This window comes from Lampris incognitus, chromosome 2 (assembly GCF_029633865.1).
Source record: "Lampris incognitus isolate fLamInc1 chromosome 2, fLamInc1.hap2, whole genome shotgun sequence".
Taxonomy (NCBI): domain Eukaryota; kingdom Metazoa; phylum Chordata; class Actinopteri; order Lampriformes; family Lampridae; genus Lampris; species Lampris incognitus.
Window position 1 is genome coordinate 7,100,964 of NC_079212.1, and position 24,054 is coordinate 7,125,017.

At 48.2% G+C, this 24,054-nt stretch overlaps 1 pseudogene; it reads right to left on the reverse strand.

The window, feature by feature from the left end:
• Positions 1-1,469: 1,469 nt before the first annotated feature.
• LOC130108157 (uncharacterized) lies at positions 1,470-23,986 on the reverse strand (annotated as a pseudogene).
• Positions 23,987-24,054: the final 68 nt, after the last annotated feature.

Sequence of the window (24,054 nt, forward strand, 5' to 3'; positions counted from 1 at the left end):
GCTCTCTCTCTCCTCCTCGCGCTCTCTCTCTCCTCCTCCTCGCGCTCTCTCTCTCGCGCGCGCTCTCTCTCTCTCGCTCCTTATCCCTGTCTCTCTTTCCTTCTCGCTCCCTCCCTCTCTCCTCTCTCTCTCTCTCTCTCTCTCTCTCTCTCTCTCTCTCTCTCTCTCTCTCTCTCTCTCTCTCTCTCTCTCTCTCTCTCTCTCCCCCCCCCTCTCTCTCTCTCCCTCTCTCTCCCTCCCTCCCTCTCTCTCTCTCTCTCTCTCTCGCTCTTCCCCTCCCTCTCCCTCCCTCCCCCCCCCCCCTCTCTCTCACTCTCAATCGCGCTCTCTCTCTCTCTCTCTCTCCCTCCCTCTCTCTCTCCCTCTCTCTCTCTCTCTCTCTCTCTCTCTCTCTCTCTCCCCCTGCCGTTGTAGGAGTCAGGCTGGCTGGTTTTTGTCAGAGGACTGAAAGCGCAGTGAGAGACCGATCAGATGGCGACTCCAAGCGAGGCGTGTACAGCAGAAACTGGGTTATCCATTGATGAGCAAAAAAGAAGAAGAAGAAGAAGAAAAGCATGACGTAAGAATCTCCTCTCAATTCATTGACAAAAATATCTCTCCTCAGAATAAAGCACCGAAACTGCTCTCGGTCTATTAATTAGCGTGTGCTCATAAATCAGGATACTTTAATGAAGTAACGCAAGGCTGTAAAGCATGTTTATTCCCAACACAGAATACCCAGGCCGGCCTTTGGACCTACGATGTCTACAAGTACACTATTTACCTGATAACGGTGGGTTTCAATCAGGTCCTCAGGTGCTACGCCGGATCTACCATATGGGCAGCCTGGTCATGTGCCCAGGGGCCCCTAACTCCGCGATGGGAGAAAAAAAAATGTAAGCGGTTTTTTGTTGTTTTTCTTTTTATGTTGGGCTCCACAGATATATGACACAAAGCTTGACCCCTTCTCTGGATAATTATCCAGTCAGAGTGATAATAAAAGTTGTTTCCTAAAAAAATTAAACCTCATGACTGATTATTGTATTGGTGAGATGGCTGGGCAAGTGGTGACTGGATTGGCTAACGGTCAAGGTGGGTGGGCACAGAGAGCAGGTGGCTTACATTGCACAGATTCAAGATCAGTTTTTCTTAAGCCAAGTCAAGGTTAAAAACAGTGGAATTGATTTTTTACCTGACCGGCTGCCAGTTAGGTTGTATCAGTGAGAAGTGTGTGGGAAAACTTGCCAAAGCAGCAGAAAATGGACGGCGTTAACCAAAAGCCCAGCGGGGCTGCTGAAAGAAAAGAAAGGAAAAGGAGGTGAAAGAAGAGGCCACAATAAAAAATTTCCTGCTAATAAGTGGGGGGGGGGTTCTTCAAAAAAGCTAAACAAAGTGGAAAAGAGGGCATTCCGATGGAGGATGTCGAGCTAGCAAGTAGTAACGACAGCCTGGAAGTGTCTACCATCGGTCGCAGCAACGCACAGCCTCAGCTAGCCAGCAACGAAAGCGTTAGCCAAGAAGTCTCTAGCTCCAGCAGCAACACACTGTCTCTGCTAGGGGTACAACAAGACAGGGAAAACGACGAAAAACACGGGAGAAGAAACGGACAAAGACGGGGATGACCTCCAAACAGTGGAAAGTAACGTTACATCAAGCTGATCTGCAGTGGCAGGTCCCATCATTTGTGAAGACCCTGTGTAGCTGAGTCAATATGTTCATGTTATCTTTATTTTATTTCATTTTTTTCTCTTGGTGAACATTCTCAAAACCTGTGTGTAATATTTTCTGTTATAAGTCTGTATACAACCAACCTTATGGTGAACGAACGAATGTACATTTACCTGTTTTAGCAAGGGGGACTTCAATTAGTGACACACAAGAGACCCACGAGTGACGTGACTGAGAATTCGCGGGAAAAGTTGAGCAGCTCTTGTAACGGGCGCCCGGGTAGCACAGCGTATTATGTTTGAAGAATCACACCATGACTCAGTATCAGCATCAACGCAATGTGGTCAAGTGCTGTGTGGCCTTGTAGTGCAGCAGAGTGTGACGTATGGCATGCGTGAAGGAGCACCCTTGGGCCAGGTGTGCTCTGAGGCCATTTTTCAGTGACTGGTGAAAGCGCTCAACGCCGCCGTTGGCCTGGGGGTGATAATACACAGTGCGTACGTGACGGATGCCCTTGCTTTCAAGGTAAGCAGTGAACTCTGCAGAGACAAGTTGAGGACCGTTGTCGGTGGTGATGGTCTTTGGGAGGCCCAAGCGAGAGAAGAGTGAGTCCAGCAAGTCGATGATGACCTCAGAGGTTACAGAGCCAGTAGTAGTGAGCTCAGGCGATTTTGATCGTAGATCGTAGGCAACCACCAAGAAGCATTGGTGGTGGGGAATCCCATGGATCTCTCCGCAGATGTCCAGCTGCAGGTGTTTCCAGGGCTGAGAGGGCCAGGCAAGAGGTTGCAGGGGTGGGGGAGCCTGGTGGCCAGTCTTGCCACTCACGAGGCAGGCAGAGCAGTCCTTGACCAGGGCCTGGGGTGAACTGCAGGCTAAAGTTGTACTTGTGGAGGTGGTCAGACCAGTGGTGTAGTTTCAGGGGTCTGTGGCCTGTTCCAGATGCTCACCCACAGAGTACCGCTGCTCGGTCTGGTCAAACGGCATCCGGGTGTAGTGAAACACTCCTGCATGTGTCACAAAGGCTGTGAGGTTTCTGCTGCCAGGGTGAAGAGGCACCTGTAAGTATCCTTGTCTGAGGTCGAGCTTGGAGAACACCGTAGAGCCATAGAACTGAGCTGTGAGCTCTTCTGAGGTGGGTAATGGATACTTGTCAGGGATCACCACCTTATTCACTGCACATAGATCGACACAGACACGCAGGCCCCCCGACTTCTTCTTAGCCACCACAAGGTTTGAGATCCAGGGTGAAGCGTCCACTGGTGCAATGATGCCAGCTTCCAGCAGCTGTTGCAGCTCGGCCAAGACCCCATCATGGAGAGCCAGCGGGATGCGGCGCAGTGGCTGGATGATGGGTTTCACAGAAGGATCAAGAAGAGGTTGATGGGTGAAGGCAGAGAGGCAGCCCAGACCCTCAAACAGTGATGGCCATTTTTGCTGCCATGGCGTGACCACAGTCAGGATTACTGACCCCCCTGTGTCCAAGAGGGAGAACCCCAGAGCAGAGAACAGGTCCAGGCCCATCAGGTTGGCCCCACGGCGGGCAACATGAAAGACAACACTGTGCACAAGCTTGGTTCCATAGCAGACAGCCACTCGGGGAGAGCCAACCAGATCAATTCTGGAGTCACCATAGCCGCAGAGGGCAGCTGAGGGTGCGGACAGCGGTAGTGAACTGAAAAATTGTCTGCAAGTATCAACATTCAGAAGAGACACGCTGGCGCCGGTGTCCAACAGCGGAGGAATGCACACATCATTGAGGTTGACTGTGAATAATTTGAATGGCACTGGCCCAAGGGTCACATTGTGAATAATGGTGGGTGCAGACTGGGAGGCGTGGCTCTCTGACCCAGCTGGGGCGGAGCGACAAACGTTAGCAAAGTGATTTTGCTTACTGCAGCTACGACATGTCTGGCCACGCGCTGGACAGTTCTGGGCCCTTGAGGCGTGAGACCGACATCCAGTTACCACAGGGCTGTTATGGGTGGGGCCGGGAATGCTCTCATTGCCCCAGTTCCATGAATGGCACTGGCCCAGGGGTCACATTGTGAATAATGGTGGGTGCAGACTGGGAGGCGTGGCTCTCTGACCCAGCTGGCGTGGAGTGACAGACGTCAGCAAAGTGATTTTGCTTACTGCAGCTACGGCATGTCTGGCCACGCGCTGGACAGTTCTGGGCCCTTGAGGCGTGAGACCGACATCCACAGTTACCTCAGGGCTGTTGTGGGTGGGGCCGAGAATGCTGTCATTGCCCCAGTTCCATGACATGACGTTGCCCCAGTTCCATGACATGATGTTGCCTCAGTTGCATGACATCCGAGGTGGTGGTGAAGTGGTAGGCGAGGTGTGATCCTGGCCTGCTAATCTCCCCGAAATGGAAAATACTCTCTTGTTTCCATTCCACAATTTTCTCCGCCCTCTTTTGAATTTCATGCTGTTACTGTCTCCTATCCAGTCAAACTCACCATTGTGGTTGTGTACCGCCCACCAGGCCCCCTTGGTGAGTTTCTGGAGGAGCTTGACACACTTGTCTCACACTTCCCTGTTGATGACTCTGCACTTATCCTTCTCTGTGATCTCAACAGCCACACTGACAAGCTAGCTCCTCTTCTCTCTTTCCTCTCCTCCTTTGACCTTCACCTCTCACCCTCTCCTCCTAGCCACAAGGCCGGCAACCAGCTGGACCTTGTCTTTACTAGACACTGTCCTATTTCCAATCTCTCTGTTACTCCCCTCCAGCTCTCTGACCACTATTTCATGTCCTACTCTCTCTCCCTCTCTTCTCCCCCCTCAGCCCCTTCCCCTACCCACATTGTTTCCACCCGTAGACACCTCCGCTCTCTCTCCGCCACTGATCTTTCTTCCTCTGTTACCTCTATCCTCCCTACACCTGAATCTTTCTCTCTCCTACCCCCTGACACTGCTACTGATCTTCTCTCTACCCTCTCCTCTTCTCTGGACAATCTCTGTCCCCTCATATCCAGGCCTGCACGCTCAACTCCACCTGCCCCTTGGCTGTCTGACTCAGCACGTACTGACAGACGGAGCCTAAGAGTGGCAGAGTGCAAATGGAGAAAAGGAAAACTCCCAGAGAACCTTCTCAGCTTCCAATCTCTTCTTTCCACTTTCTCCTCCTCCATTTCTGCTACTAAAGCCGCCCTCTATCGCTCTAAAATCCAATCCTCTGCCTCTAATCCTAAGAAACTCTTTGAAACCTTCTCTACACTTCTTCAACCCCCACCCCCACCTCCTCCTCCTCCTTCCTCCCTTCTCCCTTTGTGACTTCGCTAACTTCTTTGACAAGAAGGTAAACGACATCAGATCCTCCTTTTCTCACCACCTGGTTAACGCTCCTTGCACTAACCCACCCTCTGCACCCTCCCTCACCTCTTCAAGTCCCACCCTATCCCACCTCCCTCCCCTCTCCCCCGACGAGGTCCTCAACCTCATCACATCCGGTCGCCCCACCACATGCTCCCTTGACCCAGTCCCCTACCCTCTTCTTCAGTCTATAGCACCTGCACTCCTTCCTTTTCTAACCCACCTTATCAACACCTCCTTCCAGGCAGGATGCTTTCCATCTGCCCTCAAGACTGCTAGAGTCAACCCCCCTTCTCAAGAAACCATCACTTAACCCCTCTGATGTCAAAAACTACAGACCGGTTCCCCTCTTCCCCTTCTATCCAAAACTTTCGAACGTGCTGTCTTTAACCATAAGCCCCACAGCTGTGTCATAGTCAGTGATGGTTCCTAGCGTCCCGAGCACACACTGACCCTCAGCGCCCAAGCAGTGCTGTACACAGCCTTCTTCCGATCTACGCTCACTTCACTCAGCCTGGAGGCTATGAGGTAGGTTTCGAAGGACTGTAACCAGCAAGTCCAGGGTATTGGAGGCTTGCCAGGCAATGCCAGAAAGAGGGCAGGTGGTGCAAGAGAAATATCAGCCATCTTCATCGGCAATATTATGTTTGAAGGATCACACCATAACTCAGTATCAGCGTCAACGCAACATTCGTGTTACTCTCCATTTCAAAAGCCCCTTACAGCAGACTCAACCAATCAATTCAAGAACAACCATAACGGCATCACATACCGATTGCAGCACAATAGAAGAGTGCTAACCCAAATGCAGCATTGTATGTTTCCTGACTCACTGCAGGGGAATGACAGACAGCCTGGGTTGTGGCTAGATGGAATACAGCCACGGACGGAAGTGATGCAAAATCTCGCCGGGCCTATTTCGTTGCTATGGCGCTATCTAGCCTAGCTAACCTCTTGAGAGACATGGCGGCAGATTCAGAAGAAGCCCACAAAGGCTATTTTCACATTTTACCTTTGCGTAGATCTTTTGAAGGGATAAAAAAAAAGACATAAGTCTGACTCTCTGGCTGAACCATGCAAGGTATGGCAGTATGTGCAGATAACAGATGGTAATCAATGTAGGACTGTTTTACTTCGAAAGACCACATTAGGCATGTAACTTCAGCAGGACAAATGTTTGGTTATACAGTGTCCATGCACTGGCGATGAATCTGATACATTGTAGTTCATTTCCCGCCCCTCACTCCTGGCGGAGCGTGGCAAACCCGATTACTTAATAGGGATATATGCACAGAATTAACATTTTAAATATAATGTTATCTCTATGGATAAATAGCTACAGTGTCGCAGACACTAGCTAACGTTAGCTACCGTTTTATACAGACTTAACTGGCTTGCTAGCATTGGGAAGCAGTAGCCATGCTCAAGCAACAGTGACATTTCATTTAAAATACACAATTTCCAGTTTTTATTAAGTGAAATTGTAGTTATTTTAAGTAAAACTAATTCATCCGACTCATCATTCATCTGGCTTTAAAAACCAAAGTCCAAACTCGCGGTAGCTGAGGAGGTTAGCTAGGCTAGCTATCGCCATAGCAATGAAATACTGCAACTTTGTGTGAATTGAATTTGCCCCATGCTACTTCTTATAGGCGCGTTATGATGTTAAATTGTGATTTGTTATATTCTTGTGTACTTTTATGGAAGGAATGCATTGAATGAGTAGTCTAACATAGTTTTACTTATTATCTACGCTTTTCCCTTTAAGTACTGATTTCAAATACGTGTAACCACTGTAAGGGCAAACATTCTTTTAGTGTGCACATGTTTTATTTTTGGTTGTATTTTGTTATAATAGGGAATAAGAGACAGCCTGCCACTGTGAACTGACTGTGCCCCATGCTACTTTCTTTAGTATAAATGTGCAAATCCTGATTCCTGGTGTGACTGGTGTTATTCAGTCTGTGAGCAACCATATTAGAGCTGCTACACCTGCCTTATGGGGATCGATTACAGAGCAGAAGAACTTCTAAAGGTAGATTATGTTGTCTGTGCTTTGAGCAGTGTTATCTGTTGTGATTGTGTGTTGCTGTATATTTTGTGGATGGGTTTATTTGATATGCTGTTTGCACAACACGTGTATTGCATCACTGTGGCGTGATGTTGCTATAGTGTGTTGGAGTCAGTTTGTCAAGTTCATTCTGTGTGAAGTTGCCTAGCCCACTTAGGGAGCCTTATTTTGAAACCTGCATTCAGCTGTGCTGTGTGATTACCTTAGGATGGCATTGTTGTAAGCCTGTTCCTAGTCAGTCACATTATTATGTATCAGTAATAATGGGTGTGCTGTCTGCTCGGAATCAGGAACACTTTGTCGTTTCATTTCATGTCCTTCTGTACATGAAATGAAACGAAATATCGTTTCCCCCAGCCCACAGCAGTGCAACACAAACACAAAAACACATATCCAAAAACTACAATATCGTTTTCCATGAACACAAATATTGCCATAGTTGAGAGTCATACACTGCCTTGGGGTGATTTAATCCGTTGTTTCCTTGTCTTGTGATTTGTGTGTGAAATGGAAGTACTTGGTCTGTTGAACTGTATAACTATATACAGAACAAATTGTATTATTTATTTTAATGGATGAAAAAGAAAATCTGAAGAGATGTGTTTTTCACCTGACAGAGACAACATGGAGGTGACGGGGAGCTGATTTTGTTCCTACTGATCGGTTTCATCTGCACATACTTTAAGGGCCTTTCTGGACCCTTGGTTTTTTTTCATCATCAACAGTTGCATAACCGACGGGGGTCGTAGGAGCGCAGCTGATGCCTCAACAAGTCTCTTCCGCCATTCCCTATCCACCGCCTCCACTATGCTCATCTGTAGCCATTCCGTCCTGGGTAAGACGCTAAACTGCAACCGCAGGCTGTAGAGGGGTAGCACCTTACCTCAGCAAGGTGAGGTGCTACCCCTCTACAGCCTTAGCAAGGGCCCTTTGTATACTCAGCAAGGGCCCTTTGGCTAAAGATGATGTCCCTATTGATAGAACTGGTCCTCCTGCATGCCTGTATGGTACTTCCCATGGTGCCCAGTCCAGCCAACACATTGGGATAGGAGAGGGGAACTCTGATTTCAAATCCCCGGGCACGGCCTACCCAGCTGTCAGTACCCAGAAAGGGTAAACCATTCCCCGGGCGTTGCACGGCGGCTGCCCACTGCGGCTGCCCACTGCTCCTAGCTACACAGCTAGGATGGGTTAAACGCACAGAGTGAATTTCATTGTATGTATGTACAAATGACAAATAAAGTGTATTCTGTATTCTATTCTGGATTCTCCCGTGTTGTTGGCCCAGGTTTTTCTCGGTCACCCTCTCTTCCTAGTCCCTTCTACCAGGCCTTGCAGGATGTCCTTTGCAAGTGTCCTTTCCATTCCACAAACGTTCCCAAACCAGTTTAAATGGTTTTTTGGAGGGTCCGCGGTGGCGTAGCGGTCTAAGCGTCGGCTTGGTGTCGATGCAGTTGCCCACTGGGGACTGGGGTTCGCGCCCCGGTCTCGTCAGATCCGACTATGGCCGGACTCGATGAAGCAGCAATCATTGGCAACGCTGTCTTCGGGAGGGGGGCGGAGTCGGCTTGTGTTCGTCATGTGAATGCGTCTCTGTGTGTGTCGGAAAAACAGTGGTTCGGCTTGGATTCGCCTTGTCACGAAAGTGGGGAGGCGCTTTCCTTCGAGACTGCCGGCCGGAGAGATGCAGTTGGCGAACGCATGCAATACGAGGGTGGGTGTTTGAATTAAAATAGGGATCAATTGGCCACTAAATTGGGAGAAAAAAAGGGGAAAAATCAGAAAAAAAAATAAAATAAAATAAAATAAATGGTTTTTTGGGGGGCGGTCAAATGGCCCACCCCAATCGTACATGGCAACCAGCCTGTATGAGCCCCAGTTAAAAGGAATAAAAAAGGCACAACAGTACAGCGGGAAATAAGCCCACGTTAAGCATTGAAACACACGAGTCGCACAATAGAAAAGGGAAAATGTACGATGAAAGGAGCAGTTTCCAGTATAACCTGCAGATTATGAGGCACAGTACGCCTTGTCCCTTGACACGCTCTATTTAGGTTCTTGTCTCCGAGTATCTATAGAGCCTGGTTATTGTCAGGGCTGTTCTATTCAAAATAAAAAGAGTCCATTGTGAAAGCTTTCCGAGCAGCCCTCTGTCAGCTAGTGCTGAGATTGAGCTCATAGTCTCTTGGGTCTCCACGGGGAATAACAGTGAACCAGGCACAGCCGAAAAACAATCCTCCACCTACCGCCACTCACGCATCGCCACGTACGGGAGGCCTTTCGTCTCTAAATCCGCAATCCAGGGCTTCCTGGAAACGGCTGAGTCCGTCCTAGACAGCAGGTGCCGTCATTTCGTTCATCACAGCGCCGTCAAGGTCATTCTTATCGATAAACCTGTCAGACCAGCATAGCATGTAGAGAGGTTTACCGGACGGTGCCAGTCAAAGCTGCTGGGCGCGCCACAGTCGCAGCAGCTGAATCCGACAGTGGGGGGGGGGGGCGAGTGATCTATACGTTAGCATATGTTTATTCACAGCCAAGCCCAGGAAGAGTCAGTGTCCATGTGCCCACATAATTCAGTGCTCTGGAAGCAATATGCACCCCTAATTGAACCAACTGGGACCCTCTGCCATCGATATCGAGTCCAGCAGAATACCAATAAGGCCCGGCTGTATTGCGTATACACAACGAATGTGACACATTTGGGCTTCGCCTATGCTCGTACGTTCAACACGAGAAACTTCAACTCCTGCACAAACCACACACACACACACACACACACACAGCAGCAGGAGAACTGCAATCTGTAAATCACAGCCATCAAATGGAAGGTGATTATTAGACTATATTATGTTCGATTATTACAAGGCTTTGTTGAATACTCGGTTCTGATTGGTCAATTACGGCATTCTGGGGTCTGTTATTTCTGAACGGCAGACCGTTGCTATGGACGCAGTTCTAACGGACTAACAGATCTAATAGGCTTCTTCTTCTTCTTTCTTTTTTTAGCGGGAGCAATGAAATCATTTTTAAATCAATTTTTTTTGGTCAAATGATTGATTCCTTTAGCACGTAGCCGTGTAATAAGTGGGGTGATGGACAGCGGGTCAGTCGTCATGGCAAAATAAAACCCTGCAAGGTGATTCAAGATCCTGCAGCAGCCTGTCGGGCTTTATTTCGCAATAATGACTGGCTCGCTGTACATTATCCTTTACATATTATACTTACACACACACACACACACACACACACACACACACACACGCACACGCTCACACACAGGGCGTGGGCACTGGCTGGCCTTTCCCACCGATGGTCTTTGACTGATTTCTGCTCTTCAAATGTCACGGAATAACAAGGTGGGTTGAACTCAGCTGTCCCGGTCAGCTGCTCCTCTGTATTTCTCTGGTGACATGAAGAATGACATTAAAATCCTCATTCACATCTGTCCTACGTGCCCCCCCGAAGAGACACAAACTGGCTATGCATTAATCCAGAGTGCAACCGAGACTTCAGCCTGTGTTTTCTAATGTCTAGACGCTGAAGTCGCTGAGGTTTTGTTTTTTTCAGGCGACGTGTCCACTCGGAAAGTTTCTCATTCACTCTTAACAAAGCAGCCTGGATATCGCCGGGAGGTGGTACACATTCCATTTTTGCAAAGTCTTTGTTCACTCCTTCATTCATCATCAGCCGCTCCTCCGGGGTCGGGTCGCGGTGGCAGCAAGCTAAGTAGGGCACTCCAGACGTCCCTCTCCCCAGCAACGCCCTCCAGCTCCTCCTGGGGGATCCCAAGGTGTTCCCAGGCCAGATTGGACATGTAGTCTCTCCAGCGAGTTCTGGGTCTACCCCGGGGTCTCCTCCCAGTTGGACGTGCCCGGGAAACCTCCAAAGGAAGGCGCCCAGCAGGCCTAATCAGATGCCCCAACCACCTAAACTGGCTCCTTCCGACGTGAAGGAGTAGCGGCTCTACTCCGAGCTCCCTCCAGATGTCCGAGCTCCTCGCCCTATCTCTAAGGCTGAGCCCAGACACCCTACGGAGGAAACTCATTTCAGCCGCTTGTAGCTGCGATCTCACCCTTTTGGTCACTACCCAAAGCTCATGACCATATGTGAGGGCTGGAACGAAGACTGACTGGTAAATTTGAGAGCTTTGCCTTCCGGCTCAGCTCCCTCTTCACCACAACGGTCCGGTACAACGTCCTCATTACTGCGGATGCTGCACCAACCCACCTGTCAATCTCCGGTCTTTGGTTAGTTTCAGTCATAATGAACACATTCTACAGGGTCACAGGGCGATGGCAAAGCTGCTTTAGACCGAACTTCCTGTATTTCATATTAGCTTTATGGAATCAACATGCATTAACTTTATCCCCATTGTCGTCACACACTGGAGCTGGCATTTCATTCCTGGACGAATGACTGGAAAACAGACATATTCAACAGCACATGTTGGCGTCTCTGGAAACCTCCAATATGTCCCTCTCCTCCAGCGTTTAGGCATCTGTCACAGCAGCAGCTATCAGTCTCCTCTGTAAAGTGTAAGATCAGATACTGGTGTACTGCAGATTTCAGTGGGGATGTGCGCCAATTACACAGAGGACAGACAAGATTTAACATACTGAATAGTTTGTGTGAAGTCATTGTTTACAGACACACAGATGAGGACATCTAGGAGCCCTCTTGGTGAGTATGGAAATAAATGAGCTCATATAGAAAGTGTCAAAGAAAGTTGAATCAGTTCATCTGGATTAAACGTTGATTGACAGATACAGTGCATCCGGAAAGTATCCACACCCCTTCACTTTCCCCACATTTTGTTATGTTACAGCCTTATCCCAAAATGGATTAAATTCCTTTTTTTTCCTCATCAATCTACACACAATACCCCATAATGACAAAGTGAAAATGGTTTTGTAGAAATTTTTGCAAATTTATTAAAAATAAAAAACTGAAATATTGCATGTACATAAATATTCACACCCTTTGCTATGACACTCAAAATTGAGCTCAGGTTCATCCTGTTTCCATCGATCATCCTTGAGATGTTTCTACATCTTGATTAGAGTTCACCCGTAGTAAATTCAATTGATTGGACATGATTTGGAAAGGCACACACCTGTCTATATAAGGTCCCACTGTTGACAGTGCATGTCAGAGCAGAAACCAAGCCATGAAGTCAAAGGAATTGTCTGTGGACCTCCGAGACAGGATTGTATCGAGGCACAGATCTGGGGAAGGGTACAAAAAAATTTCTACAGCTTTGAAGGTCCCGAAGAGCACAGTGGTCTCCATCATTCGTAAATGGAAGAAGTTTGGATCCACCAGAACTCTTCCTAGAGCTGGCCGCCCAGCCAAACTGAGCAGTTGGGGGAGAAGGACCTTGGTCAGGGAGGAGTCTTCATTTGAGTACTGTGAAAAGTAATGTCTTGTGGAATGAATTCTCAAACAAACTTATGCATGACTATAATTGATGATAAGTATTAATTTTCTTAATTGAGAAAAGAAAATCAATAATTATTTCTCATCTTCTAGGAACAGTGTAGGTTGTTGCTTAAATGCCAAAGTCCCACAGAGATGGGTGCTGACATCATGTTTACTTAAAGGTAAAATTAGTATTTGGTATAGTGCTGTGTCATGCTGTTGCGGTGAGAAACAGACTGAGGGCGCTATAGGACACAGTAGTGTTATGTATGAGATGCTGCAACGTTGAGAGGAGAATAAGAAACATCTCTGGCTAGTTGCTTTTATTTATTTTGCAAGTGTAGGATACCATATTTTGGCGATGAAGATGGCCTTTTCTGTGTCTTTACCTGCACCATTCATGCCTTGCCCAGGCGAACCAACTATTTCTTTCACTACTTCATCAAAAATGGTTGAGAACTACATGCTAGCTATCGCTGCTACTGGGGACAGATGGCCCGAGGAAAGAAAGTGCACAGTTCTTCTCCATGCACTTGGCACAGCGGGACAGAGACCGTTTTACACTTCACCAGATAAAGGTACTGCCCTACACGTCTGCCATGGAAGGACTGAAAAAGCACTTTGTTCCCAAAGTTACTGTGATTGCAGAACGTCGAAACTTTCACCAGAGAGCACAGAGACCTGACGAGGCGATTAATCGATTTCTGGCCTCACTACGTGAGCTAGCTGCGGCGTGTGAGTCCGGTGACATGGAGGAGCAAATACTTCACGATCTACTGATAGAGCGTGCTGCCAATACATGCATATGAGACAGACTCTTGTTAGAATGTGAGCTGACCCTGGTTAAAGCTACCACACTGGCTTTGCAGGTTGAGGCTGGTCTACAGAATGCTGACATTCTCTCTGATGCTAGATCTACAGGAAAAGGGCATCATAGAACGTATCGATGGATCTCCATGGGTCTTCCCTATAGCTGTAACCCAGAGAAAGGAGGGAGGAAAGCCTGGCATGTGTGTTGACCTCAGGGAACTAAACAAGTCAGTCGTCAGTGATTGTCATCCCTTACCGCACATAGAAGAGCTGTTCACTGAACTGTGAGGAACTATAGTCTTTTCTACTATCGACCTAGCCTCTGCCTATCTGCTGATAGGCAGAGGCTAGGTAACTGTGACTTAACAGCATTTATCACTCATGATGGTCTTTTCCGTTTCTGCCAAGTTCCATTTGGCCTCGCTTTGACTCCATCAGCCTTTCAAAAAATGATGAAGACCATACTGGCAGGCCTACCAAGAGTACAGGCCTAACTTGATGATGTGATATGCTATGGTGTCACCCAGCAGGATTATGATGCCAACCTACAGAGGGCGCTGCATGCTCTGAATGACGTGGGACTCAAACTGAACATGCACAAGGGTAAGTTCAACCAGACCTCTCTACGTTTCCTGGGTGACACCATATGGACTTCACCCTGACCTACATGGGGTGAGCACAGAGGCCAATGCACCTGCTCCACATGACATATCCTCCCTGCAATCCTTCCTGGGCCTTGCATCATGGTACAGTAAGTTCGTTCCTGACTTCTCTAATGTTGTAGAACTGCTACGTGCAACAACCAGGGAATCTACAGAACTGAAGTTCAAATGGACTGCCGAGACTGAGTCCAGTTTTACTGAGATTATGCGACTGATAGCCCTGCTCGAGCACTATACAACCCTGAGTTGCCTACTTATGTGACTACTGATACCTCTGACTATGGGCTAGGGGGTGTACTTACCCAAATTCACCCAGACAACACAGAGGGTCATAGCTTTTGCATCCTGGACTCTTTCTCCTGCTGAAATAAAATATTCTACTGTTAAACGTGAAACACTTGCATTGCATTTGGGCAGTAGAAAGGTGGAGAACCCATCTGTGGGGACATCACTTTATGCTATGTACAGACCACCAAGCACTTACAACCCTGCTCACATCCAGGGGTACTAGTCTTGCAGGATTGCGAATCACAAGATGGCCAGTATGACTACTTTGCTTTACGTATGATGTTAATTGCTGCCCTGGGAAACAAAATGTGACACCTGTCCAGGCTTCCAATGCCTACCACAGGAGATGCTGAACAGGAAGCGGACATGGTGGCTACTGTCTATGGATCCCTTGCATGCCATGTCCCTGCCAGAATTCACCACCGCCTGTGAGATATGTCCTTAACTGACACAACTGCAACATCAGATACAGAAAGTCTGGCCAAAAAGCAGGAAGAATGTGACAGATGAATTTGCTCCGCACTTTAATGTGCAAGATGAACTGGCTGCAGATAACTCACTTTTCATGAGAGGCCCTGATCGCTTGCTCGTTTCCACTTCATTGCGATCCAGAGTGGTAGACTTAGCACACGAGGGGCACCAGGGAATGGTGTGTACCAAGCAGAGACTGCGTGAGCTATACTGGTTTTCACAAATATGTACAGACTATGATAGCTTCATATGTGTCATCTCAATACAATGACAAAACGGCAAAGACTGCACCGGCACCACTTATGCCACTAGAACTGCCAGATGGACCATGGGAAAAGGTGGCCATTGACATAACGGGTCCCTTTGGGTTTGCCACATGGGACTGCTGTTATGCCATCACTCTCACAGGCTATTTCAGTAAGTGGCCAGATGTGGCATTTGTCTCTACTGTCACTACAGAGGTTTTTAGTTTCAGTGTTTACCTCTCGTGCATTTGCCAACTTTTTGAGAGAGAGAGAGAGAGAGAGAGACATAAAGCACCTGTGCTCCAGTGTCTACTACCCGAGAGCAAACGGAGCCATTGAGAGATTCAACAGGGTGCTGAAAGATTGCGTACAGACTGCCGAAGTAATGCAGACCATGGAAACAAGCAGTAACAGACTTCTTACAGAGCTACACCACATGCTACAACAGCAGCTAACCCATTTGAGTTGCTGAGGAATAGGAAGATATGCACAAAGCTGAATGTCTCACACAAAACTAAATCACACAAGCAAGCGGAAGAGACTGTGAGACACAAGCAACAGAAGAGACCTGAACATGTCCATAAGGGATCACCCAGATTCACAGAACCTCTGACAGTCATTAAGGAAGTGGGATCGATTACTTACCTGCTCTGTGACGGCTGGACGTGGAATGCATCAAAACCTGCATGCTTTCCAAAGGAGGCTCAGCACTAATGACAACGAGACTGTTTGATGGGCTCACTGTGCCCAAGAACGTGCTTTACAACGCAGATGAACCAGGCCCAAGGCAGAGCCTTAAATCCATCCATTATCCGAACCGCTTACCCTGCTCTCAGGGTCGCGGGGATGCTGGAGCCTATCCCAGCAGTCATTGGCCATCACACAGGGCTGACACACACACACACACACACACACACACACACACACACACACACACACACACACACACACACACACACACACACACACATTCATACCTAGGGGCAATTTAGTACGGCCGATTCACCTGACCTACATGTCTTTGGATTGTGGGAGGAAACCGGAGCACCCGGAGGAAACTCACACAGACACTGGGAGAACATGCAAACTCCACACAGAGGACGACCCGGGGACCCCCCCCCCCCCAAGGCTCGAACCCAGAACCTTCTTGCTGTGAGGCGACGGTGCTAACCACCGCACCAAACAGAAACCCCCCTCGGTGGTTGACAGGTTTTGTAAGGTAAAGAGAGAAGACACAGGACCTAGGGGCTGAGAGTACTGTCCCAACTGAAACTAAAAAGGTACTAATACTCTTATGTGAAAAAAAAATTATTTCACACCGTTTTGAGGACTGAGTTAAAGAAAATGACAACAGAACCTCATGCAACATGAAGACAAAAGATGAATGTGTAAGCCCATGTTTCACTACAGAATGTAATTGTTACTTTACACCAAGTGATTAATGCTTGTTTTGCATACAGGCTTTGGATGGTTATTACCTTGCATACAGGCTTTGGATGGTTATTACCTTGCATACAGGCTTTGGATGGTTATTACCTTGCATACAGGCTTTGGATGGTTATTACCTTGCATACAGGCCTTGGATGGTTATTACCTTGCATACAGGCCTTGGATGGTTATTACCTTGCATACAGGCTTTGGATGGTTATTACCTTGCATACAGGCTTTGGATGGTTATTACCTTGCATACAGGCTTTGGATGGTTATTACCTTGCATACAGGCTTTGGATGGTTATTACCTTGCATACAGGCCTTGGATGGTTATTACCTTGCATACAGGCCTTGGATGGTTATTACCTTGCATACAGGCTTTGGATGGTTATTACCTTGCATACAGGCTTTGGATGGTTATTACCTTGCATACAGGCTTTGGATGGTTATTACCTTGCATACAGGCTTTGGATGGTTATTACCTTGCATACAGGCTTTGGATGGTTATTACCTTGCATACAGGCCTTGGATGGTTATTACCTTGCATACAGGCTTTGGATGGTTATTACCTTGCATACAGGCTTTGGATGGTTATTACCTTGCATACAGGCTTTGGATGGTTATTACCTTGCATACATGCTTTGGATGGTTATTACCTTGCATACAGGCCTTGGATGGTTATTACCTTGCATACAGGCTTTGGATGGTTATTACCTTGCATACAGGCTTTGGATGGTTATTACCTGGTATAACAGCCAATAGTGGTTATTCAGTTATCCATTTTGTTGATTCATGTAGTTTCTTTCTCTTTTTTCAAATTTTCCCCCCTTTTCGCCCCATTTTACTTACCCCACTCTTCCGAGCCGCCCATGTTGCTGCTGCACCCCCTCTGCCGATCCGGGGAGGGCTGCAGACTACCACATGCCTCCTCCCATACATGTGGTGTCGCCAGCCGCTTCTTCTCACCTGACAGTGAGGAGTTTCACCAGGGGGACGTAGCGCGTGGGAGGATCACGCTCTTCCCCCCAGTTCTCCCTCCCCCCTGAACAGGCGCCCCGACCGACCAGAGGAGGCGGTAGTGCAGCGACCGGGACACATACCCACATCCAGCTTCCCACCCACAGACACGGCCAATTGGGTCTGTAGGGACGCCCGACCAAGCCGGAGGTAACACGGGGATTCGAACCGGCGATCCCCGTGTTGGTAGGCAACGCAATAGGCCGCCACGCCACCCGGGCGCCCGGATGTCGTTTCTGTCTGGTACCAAGTTATTTGACGCTTGTTACTATAAGAGGATATTGTTTCAAGCAAAAACGCCTCATTTTACTGGTTTACAGAAGAAGTACTTCCTCCCAGAAAAAGCGGGAAATGTTGTGTCGTGTTGTTTCAGAGAGAAACACACTGAGGGCTGTTATGCGTTATGGACGAGGTGTTGCAACGTTGCTGCAATGTTGAGAAGAGAAGAAGAAGAAGAAGAATAAAAGATGAAGTGAAACACGGTGTGCGCGTCTCTCCGGCTCATTACTGTATTCCTTACTGGCGGGGGATACCACAGATAGGTATTTTGCCACATCTGATATGAGTCTACGAAGAAAACATTGAGGTAAAGTTGCCAGTAATTGCTGCAAGCCCATGAGCATGAGTGTGGATGTGCACGGACTCGCCAAAAACACACACACACACACACACACATCCAGTAGTCTAAAAACAAACACATAAACACGGACAGAAAACTTCTCCTCCATGCACTTTTCCACCTGAGTCAACTCGGAGGCTTTTGTCTTGCCATTTCCCGCGGTGGGCGTTTGTTTGTTTCCGTCCAAGCCTTCAATTATTCATAAATCCCCCCACAGCCTGCCGTCTTAGTGTGTATAATCCCTATTAGGTATCTGAAGGTCTCCTTTGGGGATTTATCTGGTGGAGTTCGTCCCGCTGTGCCAAACACAGGGCTGGCAGGCCCTCCGTCTTCTTTCTGGCTTGGGTGGCAATCAGATGCACGAGGGGGGTTACGGATGTGCTCCCGGCCCGCTTCCAGCTCACAAAGACAGCAAGGCGGAGCGTCCTACTCCCGACCCCACCCGGGGAAATGTCACAGTTCGTATTCCCCATAGCCATGCCTCAAACGGAGACGCCTCTCGTCAAGGGACTGTGGGGAGCGGTGCTGTCGGCGTAGACCTTATACCTACTCAGCGCACTTCATCTTTCTCTACACATCACTGCAGTAGAAAATGTGACTGTAACACAAACGCCTGGTTTTGGTAGCTTGTAACGTCGCACGGCCGTAAGAAAACTTCCAGGGATGTTTGACTATTTATGAGAAACTTGTGAGCGTTTAATTTTTCATTGCGTTGTTGTTCTAATGCTGGAAGAGTGACGCGTGCCCGGCCTCGTCAAACCAGCACACGGGCTTCATTTTGCTCACTGTGGTCTGGCAAGGCTCAATAGATATTTGTTTGTGTTACGGACAGCGTCAGCGGGCGGTGACCAAAGTTACTTTGGAGCTGATTGGATCAGCTTTTAATCAGGCAGAACCAAGGACCCCATGACGTAGAACCCATCCACCCATCCAGTACCCAAACCGCTTATCCTGCTCTCAGGGTCGTGGGTGGAGCCTAACCCAGCAGTCACTGGGCGGCAGGCGGGGAGACACCCTGGACAGGCCATCACAGGGCACACACACACACATTCAAACCTAGGGACAATGTAGTACGGCCGATTCACCTGACCTACATGTCTTTGGACTGTGGGAGGAAACCGGAGCCCCCGGAGGAAACCCACACAGACACGGGGAGAACATGCAAACTCCACACAGAGGACGACCTGGGACGACCCCCAAGGTTGGACAACCCCGGGGCTTGAACCCAGGACCTTCTTGCTGTGAGGCGACCGTGCTAACCACTGTGCCACCGTGCCGCCTGATGTAGAACCAGAGCACATGAACACAATTACCTCTAGCACAGGGGTGGGCAATCTTATCCAGAAAGGGCCGGTGCGGGTGAAGGTTTTTGTTCCAACCAAGCAGTTACACACCTGATCCCATTAATCAACCTGTAGAGTCTTTGCTGAGAACTTGACTAGGAGACACAGGTGAATAATTGCTTGGTTGGAACAAAAACCTTCGCCCACACCGGCCCTTTCTGGATAAGACTGCCGGTAGTGCAGCTAGTCATTATGTCTGTACAGGATTCATGCCATCTTTGTAATGTCTGTGGTGAAGCTAATTCGACAGCAGCGTCAATACTAACCTCTCCTAGCTCTGCCACAATTGTCGTTTTCAAAACATGGCACTGCTCATTGTCATCACCATCTAAACTGCCCCCCATAGTTCAGTGGTTGGCACAACACATTTCTGTCAGGCACAACCGATTTTCAGTGGATCCTTTCCAGACTAACAACTCGTAGCGAACTGAGCTGAGCTTGCAAGGTTTAGGCTGACTTCACGAGGCGGATGCGTGCTGTCACATAGACTCAATGCTGAGAAACTCTTCAATACAGAAGAGACAAAATACGTAAAGCCCAAATCAACTTCCACAGACAAGCTGGTGGAAAGTGACTGGGAAGGCAGCCAGTAAGAATTAGACTAACAGTGTCCTTTTCAACGGCTTCTCTACACTAGGGGCTGGTGGGGCCTGGACCCACCAGATGTCGCCAATCTATATATTTTTTCTTCGTAACTAACATTGTTGGGTGTTTATTACATATGACAATGTTCTGTCCGATAGAGTCCAAATATCTTCCTGTACCTGTTGTGTAAAGGTCCGTACTTCTCCTAGGAGTCTTGTTTGGTGAGCATGGGGCCCGTCAGCATTCATTTAACCAAATGAGCAGGTGAAAACACCATGTGCCTGTTCAACATGCTTTCAACAATAAACGAAAGTGACATTACCATAAAGGATGCAGTTTAAAATTAGTAACGTCACTTGTCACTGCATCTGTCAGTCAACGTAGTATTGGTTATCCTTCTATGCAGATGGATTACTTACTCGCATAAAGCGAGTAACAGCATTTCACTTTGATATTTCATTAGCAAAATTAATCAGTCTCCTTACCTTGGCATCTGACTATAACATGATTTAATGCGGCGTTGTCATTGTCCTCATCTATGTAATGAGGTAATTTCTAAACCCTGCAAATTTCTGAACTGTAATGAGTCAACAGCCTGAGCATGTTCTCTCTAAAAGGAGCTGGAAACATAAGAGAGTAACAAATCTTGAGACTTGTTTAGACAGGACACCGGTGTATATCTATTGACAACCAAACTAAACATAAATCTTGCTCGATGCTCAGTTACCTTTTTTCAATGTTCCCATTACCGGGTATGTTCACTGTCTATAAATAAAGGCTTCTTCAAATGCTGTAAGCAGCAGTCCAATGCTCAGCCTTATTAGCCTTTACTTGCACATACACAATACCCACCAGGTAAGAGGGGCAAATGCCACAAGGCCCTGAAAGACTGGGGTTGTTTTAGAGTATGTTTAAATGTATATATGCAATGTTATGTTACATAGCTTTAAGGACAGGTGGTAAATATATTTTCTTCCATTTTCATACATAGCGTTTAACCTCAGACCTGAGTTGTTGTTCAGTTCCATCCTTTTTTTACCACCTCGTGTTCTTTTGACAAACCATGTGGTGCAACCTGGACACATCATCAGTAATGAACCCGGGGTCATCAGGTATTTCAGGTCTTAACATCAGACAACCTCGCCCCAGTGACCCAGCCAGCAGCGCGATCAAGCCCCGACTTGTGTCCAGGTAAGGCATTACGCCACGCGTCACCCCTCTTCGCCCAGAGCCAACGGGAAGCCTTTTCTGCAGCTTCCAAGATCTTCCTAATGGCTCTTCTTTGCAGCCCACAAATCCCCAAGAGCTCCAGGACCCGGTGTAGAGACTGACCTGCAAAGCCCCTGCAAACCACTTCAACAAGCTCACAGTGGGCCTTCCACCCATTCCTCCGACACTCAGCGACCAGATCTGTGTACATGGCTCACTTCCTTTCCTGTGCTCACTCCATCCGATCTTCCCAGCGGACAGTTGGCACTAACAAAACTACTTGCTTGGTTTCCACGAACATCATGACCATGTCTGGCCTAGTGTGGTAGCTGCGATGGTGTCCAGGAACCTCAGTCGTCTCCCTAGGTTGACTGCCAGTACCTTGCTATTGCAAGTAGCCCACCCTGGGCCTTTGGCTGGAGCTGGGGCTTCTCCCCTGCTCGAACAAAGGCGATGGTGCATTTGGTTGGGTGTTGCTGCTCGCTGTAGCTGATCCCATTGCAGATGGTGTCTGCTACTGCCCACAGAACTTGGTCATGGTGCCAACAATACCACCCCCCTCAGAGGGCCTTTGAACAGCAGCTCAGGATGTGCTCCAAGGATCCCCTTTTCTGGCAGAGTTGGCAAGCAAGTGAGTCCGTGAGGCCCCAGCTGAACAGGTTGGAAGGGCTTGGGAGGACATCATACACTGACTGTACCAAAAACTTTAATTGGTGTGATTCCACATTCCAGAGTTCTGCCCAGGTGATCTTTTGGCCAGTTGTATGCTCCCACTTAATCCCGGCCCCCTGCTTGCATATACCCACCATTCTGCTGTAGCAAGCTTCCTCCACCTCTGCGCGTACCTCCTTCTGGATCAGCTTTCACATCTCCTTTCTTTGGGCTTTATCGTAACAAGGTCTTGAGTTGTTCCTCAGGCTGGCCCAAACAGTTGCCACACTGCTCATCAGGATCTTGTGTCACAACCTTGCCTCAGCCCACTCAACTGCCTCCTGTGTGTGCCACCTCCTTTCTGTTCTGCCCTTGATATACCCACAGAGGAGACCATGGTGTCAGTGGAATCTCAGTAGAGCAGGACTTCTCTGGCTTGTGTGACCTTGAACTCCTCTTCCAGACTGCTGAGAGGAAGCTGTAGCTTGGTGTTATGTGCATAAAGGGTGATGCTGCTTAAGTTCTGCGGCAGGCCCAGTTACCTGGGCAGGAACTGGCATATCTTCGTTTTGAAGCCCTCCACAATGGTGATTGAGACTTTGTAGATTAGCAGTGGCCAGAGGAGTTGAGGCAGGATTCCATGTTGATATATCCAGGCCTTGAATTTTCCAGGGAGCCCTAACTTGTCTGCTGGGGAGAGCCACGTGTTGAGGTCGTCACTGGTTGCCTGCTGTGCCACTGTGTCCTTCAGATTGCTGGTGAAGAGCTTACCTAGGCTCTTGAGAGGCTTTTCAGTCGCAGATGGAATTTGGGTGCCTCCCAAAGAGAAGCTGGACTGGTTGGTTACTCTTCCTTTCCTAAGGACCAGAGACCTGGGTTTTGTGGGCTTGAAGCGCATTCTTGCCCATGTAATGAGCTGTTCAAGCCCTTTGAAGGAGCCACCTTCATCCCGACACTGATGTAGCTGTTACTGTTAAGTCATCCACGAACACTCTGATTGGGGGTTGTCGGGTGCCAGATTTGGACTGGGGGCCTCTGCACTTCACTTCCACAGACTTCACAAGCATATCCATGGCCAGCACAAACCAAACAAGGACATGGAAATTGTGCAGCCAGTGATGATACCCTTTTCTAGCCGATGCCACGCGGATGTTGAGGTCCCAGAGGACACCACCCACAGGCTAAAGTTGTTGTAATAGTCTAGGATGAGGTTTTGGATTTTCACCGGGATGTGGTGCCTGATCAGGGCCAATAATACAAGCTTGTGTGGAATTGATCCATAGGCATTAATTAGCCAAGGTCCTGCCACAGCACTGTCAGGTCTCCCATGCTTTTTCAGGCCTCGCTGATCAGTTGGGTTACCACATCTGTGTGCTCTATGCATCCTGGAACACCAGGGACTCCTCCCTTCTACACCGAGGTGTCTATGTAGGAGTTCTTCAGGAGAAATCCTATGAGGTGATTAGCAACAATCTTGAAGAAGATCTTACATTCCACACTGAGGAGTGAGATGATCCTAAATTGCTCAATGTTGCTTGCAATTTCCTCCTTAGGAATCCACATGCCCTCTGCATATCTCCACTGTTGTGGCACCTTTCCCCTCCTCCATATCACCCTGTAGATCTTCCAAAGGAGTTACAAGAGCCTGGGACACCTTTCAAAACCTTGTATGGCACTCCACTTGGGCCTGGGGCTGAAGATGTTCTGGCTGACTTCATGAGCTCCTTGATCTGTGTTCAGTGTGGGTTCATTGATGTTGAACAGGGTGCTGGGTTTGGGTGGGGATATAAGGGCTGTGCAGTGGCCAAGGTCTTGCTCCCCCATGCTGTCACTGTAGGTGTTGCTAATGTGGCAGTTGATATCTTCCTCAGGTGACCACTGTGTTTCTGTCCCAGCAGCTTCTTCACTTCCAAATTCCAAATGGATTTGCAATAAAGGCACTGTGCTTGCGAGCCTTTTCCTTGCCCCTCTTCCTGTGGCACTCAGCGCTGAAGGGTGATTAGCCTTTCCCTTACCATGCCGTGAAGTTCTCACAAGACTGACTATTTTTCCTCACTTGCCTTCCTGTACTTGCTCTTGAGTGTCCTCAGCTCTTGTCTAAGTTTGGTGATCTTAACTTCCCGTCAGTTGGGATTTGCAGTAGTCTTGGTGGCCTGTTGTTCCTTGATGCCGAACCTCTCTGAAGCGATGCTCATTATTAAATAATAATAATAATGATAATAAATCTTATATAGCTCTTTCTAACACTCAAAGTCACTTTACA